The sequence below is a fragment of the Lepus europaeus genome, chromosome 5 (assembly GCF_033115175.1).
Source record: "Lepus europaeus isolate LE1 chromosome 5, mLepTim1.pri, whole genome shotgun sequence".
In the NCBI taxonomy this organism is placed as follows: Eukaryota; Metazoa; Chordata; class Mammalia; order Lagomorpha; family Leporidae; genus Lepus; species Lepus europaeus.
In genome coordinates this window covers 115,180,274-115,187,391 of record NC_084831.1, presented here as the reverse complement: position 1 = coordinate 115,187,391, position 7,118 = coordinate 115,180,274, and the positions used below count along the sequence as shown (strand labels likewise).

Below are 7,118 nucleotides of genomic sequence, written 5' to 3'. Positions count from 1 at the left end.
TCCATCTGCTGGTTCACCCCCAAGACAGCCACAACAGTTGGGGCTGGGCCAGGCTGAAGCCAGGAGCCAGGAGCCAGGAGCTCCGGTTCCAACTCACGCACATTCCCAGGCGCATTAGCAAGGAGCAGGACAGGAAGCAGAGCAGCCAGGACTTGAACCAGGCTCCGACATGGTGTGGCCCCTGAAACCTGCTGCACCAGCACCTCCAGGCCCCAGCACTGATCTAGTCCAAGGATGACCCAGGACTTTATTTCCCTTGTGCTAGCCTCCGCCTCTTAAAGGTGCCACCACCTCTTAATACTGCTACACTGGGCACCAAGGCTCCAACAAAACAACCCTTGGGGGACAAACCACATCCAAACCACAGCAGGCCCCAGTGCCTTCCCTAGCTGGACCTCTTGCCTTGTCTCCCATGTTGTCACACCTGCAGGGGCACTACGTCTCTAACAAAATGTCCTGGTAACTCCTGCAACCGAGCATGGATGTCGAGTGGCATGTTTTGTGGCTAGCCACAAAGCGCCCTTTGATTTGAAGAGAAGGATAAAGGATTGCCAGGGTCATGGTTAAAAAGCACTAACTCTAGGCCCATACTGCTTATGTCCAAATGCTGGACCTAAAAACAGTTACAGGACTTGGGTGAGTTTCTCAGGCTCCTGGGCCAGGTGCGATGCCCAGCCCTTAACAAGCGGACACGTTTGCTTCGTGAGCATCCACGGCGGGTCAGGCATGGCAGGGCAGAGGGAGATCACTAGAACAGCATTCAGCTGCTGTCATGGACAGATACAGTCTCTAGAGTCAGAACAGCAGCCTTGACACCAGGTACCCCTGGGCAAATGTAGTGCCTTCTCCGAAAACAAGTTTGCTGATCTATGAAATGGTGATAGTGTTGTCCTCCTGGGATGATTGTGGGGGTTACAGGAGGTCACCTAGGTAACAGAGTGGCATGCAGCCAGAGTTCAAAAACAAACAAACAAAAAAGTTAGCCATGATTATTATTATTATTATTTAGAATTTATTATTTGAGAGGTGGAGTTACAGATAGTGAGAGGGAGAGACAGAGAGGTCTTCCATCCACTGGTTCACTCCCCAAATGGCTGCAGTGGCTGGTGCTGGGCAGATCCGAAGCCAGGAGCTAGGAGCTTCTTCCAGGTCTCCCACATAAGTGCAGGGGCCCAAGCATTTGGGCCATCTTCTACTGTTTTCCTAGACCATATCAGAGAGCTGCTCCAAGAGGAGCAGCCGAGACTTGAACTGGCGCCCATATGGGATGGAGGCACTACAGGAGGGGGATTACCCTACTGCACCACAGCGTCGCCCAGCCTGATGACTTATAGGAGTTCTTCACATTGAAAGGAATATACAAGGTCCCAGGTACATCCACATCCACGACTGTGTTTAGTTCTTAGAAAGCACTGAGCTGTTATTTAATTTATCCTGTGTACTAAGCATACAGAGGCTAGGAGAGACCTTGTGACTTCACAAGAATCGCACTTGCTCCGCGCAGGAGCTAGGGTGCTAAGCCAGGTTAGGAGAGTCTTGATCTTGGAGTCTGGTGTCTGTCCTCGCCCAGAGCTGCCACCCAGGAGAGCTGTAGTAGCAGTAATCAGGTCAGAAGCATAATCCTCAGGACTGGGAGAGGGGGAAATTCTGAATGAGGAGTGCGGGAACGGGATTCGGTGGGTGACGCAAGGCGAGGAGTGGGGCATTTGGCTTCCAGGCCTGGCTCGGCACTGGGAAGGCGCTGAGAAGGTCATGTCCCTTCTCTGGGCAAGCTTCCTGAGGGCTTGGTGCAGCGGGATGGGGGTGGGGGTGGCGCGGGGTAGGGACTGCTTCCAAGAGCGCACGCGGGAGCCGGCTCGGCTCGCAGGCTCGGATGCGGCGGGACACTCAGCGGCGTGGCCGGGCCTCGCGGTACCTAAGGCCGAGGGAGAGCGCAGCGTGTAAGCCGTCGTGGGCCCTTCTTAGGGGCTGGGGGCAGCCGGGGGCAATGGGGCCAGGGTGCGCTTCCAAGAAGTGACCTTGGCGCCCCGCAGCGGTAGCACGCCTCGGTAGTGCGGGCCGGGCCCCGCGGCTTCTGCACTCTGACCGCTAGAGGGCGCTGCCTTCCAGCCGCAGCAGACGCGACCTTGCACCTGCGCCCGCGCGGGTCCGCCGCCAGGCGCGCGGGGAGGGGGTGTGTGTGAGCAAGGTGGGTCCGGGGGATGCTGCCAGAGGGAACTGGCTTTCTGAAGCGGGGCGGGGAGGGGGCCAAGGAGTCTGGGAACTTTCTGAGCTCCCTGCGTCCTAGAAGGTGGCGATGCCTGGAGCGGGAAGGAGGGTGCCGATCAACTTGGCTTCCTCACCCCCGAGTCTTCCCTGGGGCCCCTGAACTGCTTTGGCTGAGGGAGAGCGGGGTTGAAGGGGCTATGGGCTCTCAGAACGGGGAGGCAGCTGGGCAGGAGATTGCAGAGGACAGCACACTGCCCCCTCCCCCAGCCCTTTGAGTACAGGTCCTGGAGTCTTCACGTGATCTAGGGCGGGTTACTTTACCAGGCTCGGCTTGTGTTTGAAGCTCCCTGGCGGGACCGCCGAGGTGGTTAAAAGTTAGAGGTTTGCCTAAGGCTTGTGCAGAGTGTGGACTGTCTGATGCTACAAGATAGTGAGAAAGCAGCTTATTCCCCCTGGCGCCAAAGCCTGGATCTAGCCTCTCAGAGGAGCTTTGAGCTCTCAGCTTTGAGCTCCACGGACACCTCCCGGAGTCGGGATCTCATTTGCAGCTGTGAATGGGCTTCCCACCCCGCCACCCTCCACAACCCAAGTAGAACCAGGCTTGTGAGCAAACAGAGCTTCTGCCCTGACCCCTCTCAACACAGCAGAGTGGGGCTTCTTGGCTGGGGTCCCTCTGGTGGTCTGTTGAAGTCCATGGAGCCCCCCTCTCCGAATAACATTTGAAAATTCATGAAATAAAATACAGAGGATAACAAAGGAAGCAAATCGTCTTAAGACGTTAGAAGCACGAGTGACCGAGGAGACCCATGCTCCTTAAGACCCGGTGCTGGCCCAGCAACTCCAGTAATTTCATAGGAGTCGTGAGCATGAATGATGCTTGGCGAACTCGGCATGAGCTCTAATGAGATTGGAAAATACCTGCGATTTCTACCAACGGCAAATTCTACTGTGATTTCTTGCCTACATTCATAAGAGAAGCAACTGCTACCTTTCACGTAGAGATAGGTGAAAACACAGATGTATTTTTCCTCCCAAACTCACAGAGCCCAGGAATGAATGCATTTATGGTTAAGGATGAATGAATGAGTCATTCTCAGTTAAGAACTGCTGCGGTCCAGGCACCGCAGGTGGCACAGGGCGGGAGTGGGGGGTGGGAATGAGGGAATGAGGCACCCACGCCTCCTGATTCTGGGGAGGAGGTCTTTGGAACTCGAGGGAAATTATCTCTAAGCCGTTTTTTTTTTTCCCCCAGCCCAGAATGTCTGGGTTTACTCTGCTACACACACTCCAGTGGCTGGGAGCCTGCCTTGCTGTATCCCCAGGGCACACAACCTTAGGTCCCCCTCAGGGCCAGCTCCAAGCTCCACCGAGCCTTGGGGGTGGGGTTGCCCCAGCCCGGGCCTGGAGGGTTGATCTGGTAGAGGGTTGATCTGAATCTTGGAATCTTGGTAACTTACCCCCCTGGAGTTCTTTCTCTTTCATCTCCTCTGTAGTTACAAAAAGATGACCCCTTGACTTTCATATGCCCCCTCCCCAGAGCCTAGCAGAACAAAGTGCCTGGAGGAGTGGGAAGGCACCTCCCGAGCTCCCTCAGCCGCCCGCCTGGTTCTCTTTCCCATTAGAGGAACCTCAGGATGGGCCAGAGCCCACAAAGAACATGGCACCGGCCGCCCTCACAGGCAGCCCTGGTCCCCGGGACTCCCGAGGGCAGGGGACATTCCCCTTCAAGAAGCAGCTTTCCTGGGGCCTCCCTGAAGCCACCCCGCAGCTCCGACCCCGGGTCCCCGCCAAGCCTCTTTACCTCGGGACAAAAGTCTTCTTCCCTCTCTCCACCTCGGGGCTCACGCTGAAGGCGCTCTCAGCCCTCAGATTGCTCTTTGGTCTTTTAAGCCCCATCTCCCCACTTCCGTCATCGCTGGCCTTCATCGCTGTCACTGCCAGTCTTTGAAAACCACAGACCGGGGTTTTAGCAGTCGGGGGTCTTCCTGCCTCCCTTTCCCCCACCCCCACTGAGGACTCAGCTCCTCTCTCCCCTCCACCTCCACCACCAGTTCCTCCCCCTCCCTCCTTTTTATTATTTTAAGATTTATTTTTATTTATTTGAAAGAGTTACACAGAGAGAGAAACAGAAAAACAGCGAGGTCTTCCATCTGCTTGTTCAAACAGCCAGGGCTGTGCCTGGCCAAAGCCAGGAGCCAGGAGCTTCATTTGGGTCTCCCATGTGGGTGCAGGGGCCCAAGCACTTAGGCCATCTTCCACTGCTTTCCCAGGTGCATTAGCAGGGAACTGGATCAGAAGTGGAGCAACTGGGACTCGAACCTGCGCCCATATAGCAAGCAGGTGGAGGCTTAACCTGCTGTGCCACAGTGCCGGCCCCTCTTTTTTACTTTTGCATTAGAAGTAGACTAAGATCCCGAGAGGGCTGAGAAAAAACACCCTTGAAATTATCTTCTGTACCTTGAGGCGTGGGGCTTGGTCACTTGATTCCTAACAGGTGAGGACTGAGAGTAGACTCGCTGGGGACTAGAAGCTGTAAGGACAGAAGGAGCCCTGAGCCTTCACCCATAAAGTAAGGTGCCAGGGAGCCGTGGAGGAGGCGTGGAGTGACGGAGAGCAGGGGAGATGTGGAGCAGCAGGGGAGCCAGAGCAGTCCCCAAATGAGGTTGCGAGGGTGACTGACCTCATTTCCACAGCTGCCTCTGTTCTGCCCCCTGCCTGGGAGTCGTTGCGGGCTTGGGGGCTGCAGTGCTCACTGGTGGGCTGGGCACTCAGGGCGCAAGGGCCCTGATCTGAAGCTTTTCTAGGCTCTTAAGCCCTGCAAGGCTGGGCCAGGACCTGAACCAGAGGGGACGCAGCACAAGTCCCATGGTTCGGGAGCAAACAGCCGCCAAGGCTGCTAAGCAGGAGCTCAGGGGTGCTGTGAGCAGTGGGCCGGGGAGATCTTGCGTGAGTAATCCCGCATGGGCTCACCCTTGTGTTGCTGTGACGCGAGTGCCAGGTGGCCCTACCAGCTGCTCAGTCAAGTGCCCAGAGGTTTGAGGTCCTCCCAGCGGGCGCCGCTGAAGCCATCACACAGCAGACGACCTCTTGTCTGTCAGCGCGGTTCGCTCTCCTGCGAGGGCTCAGGGAATGGGGACTCTTATTGGGATGGGGGTCTCTCACCACCACCGTGGTCCCGGGACCTGGGTGCCTGCCCCCACTTAACTGCATTAGAGCCTCTGGGGTCCCAAGATCTTTCTCTGCTGTCTCTGTGACAGTGGAAAAGCAGGAGCTGTGTTTGCTAAAATGGAGACTTGGTCCGGCAGCCTTGGTGGGTGCCTGGCAGGCCGGCTGTGAGGGCACTCAGCATTCCATCAGCCAGGGGCTATAAATCCATGACCCTTCGAACGTCAAGAGGTCAAGAGCATTGAAGAGAACCAGGGCTGCAGCGGTGGCTGGGCCGAGCGCGTGCAGACATGCGCACTTGTGCCCAAGTGCCGGTTAGTGCCTGCACCCTGTTGTTCTGCAGCCTTCAGAGGTGGAAATTGATTCACCGCGGGCTTCCGGCTCACCAGCCCCGCGGTGCCCTTCCCTCCCGCGGAGAGCTGAACATAGCTTTCTTCCCATGCTGTGTGGGATGGCGCCTCGCTGAGTGGTGTTGTCGTGGCTTTGAGAATGGTGCGCCCGCCCGCACCTGCATGAGACGAGGCAGGAGACACCTAGTGTTGTGCATGCCTCGTAAGCGAGAGAAACCCCAGGAAGGAGTCAAGGAGGGGAGACTGCCTGTGGGCCACACATTGTTAGGCACTGCATGGCAAAATGAGATTTGAATTAAGCTTTGAAAGAAGGTCCAGGGGTTTTTCAGGTATAGAAATAAGATGAGCCAGCATGGTGGAATAACGACTTATCACAGCTTGTTTGGAAACCAGTGAAGCAACTGAGGTAGTTAGAATCCAGCCCCTACAGCTAGTCACCCACAGGCCCCCACATATTTATCTTGAGGGCTGTTAAGTATCCAAGGTACCTGAATTTCAGCGACACAATTTAGCAAATAATACATTGTTTCCAAGATGCTCAACAGTAAAAGAAAAACTGAGTGGATGCTAAAACCCCATTTTTGTCTTACTGCTGTAGAATTGTGGGCTTTAGAATTGGGGAGCGGCTGTAGCTATCATGCAGTCCAGTCCCCTGCAGTGTGCAGAATCTTCCGTGCTCCTCAAACTTGAGTGTACTGATCAGAATCACCCAGAGGGCTCGTTAAAATGCAGGCGGTGGGGCTCAGGCCAGCGTGTCTGGCTCAGTCCCTCTATGTATGAGCTCCTAACAGGTTCCAGGTGCTGCCACCGCCACTGCCGCTCTGCTACTCCCTGCAAATTGTCCCCTGTAACACCTCTGGCGTCATCTGCCTGCATAGTCCTGAGTGGAACACTCCTGGTTATTTAACAATGCATCCCCTATGTTGTCTTCAGAGCCGTCTCCTTTAACTTCCAAGTGTTGCTCCCAGTTCTGCTGAGGGCTCCAAGGAACATGTCTGCGGATGGCAGTTAGATCATGGCCACGGGAGCCCACTGCCTGGGCTCCAGTCTGGATCCCACCACTCCCAGGTGGCTGTGGGCAAGTCACTCCACGTTTCTGAATTTTTCCCATCTGCAGAACGGGAATAACCATAGCACTTGCATCATCGGACTGGTATTGAGGTTAAATGAAGAACATAGAACACTGAGCCTGGTGCTTGGCACTTGGTAAGTCCTCAGTAGATGTCGCTGGTATCATCAGCTGGGTTTTCTTTCCTACTTGGAAGTTACTGGAGAAAGTTAATCATTCTCCCCAACATTTCTCCTTTCAGGGCACATAGCCCCAGATCCTTCCACGTGTCCTTGTCACGAACACAGTCCAGGTCATCAAGTTCTTTACGAGGTGTGCGGCTCAGA

The 7,118-nt window shown here is 55.5% G+C and overlaps 1 protein-coding gene across 1 annotated transcript in view; it reads left to right on the top strand.

Moving 5' to 3' along the window:
- The window catches only part of PDZK1 (PDZ domain containing 1), an 84,430-nt gene that overhangs the window by 27,447 nt on the left and 49,865 nt on the right, over window positions 1–7,118 (top strand). The window lies entirely within an intron of this gene.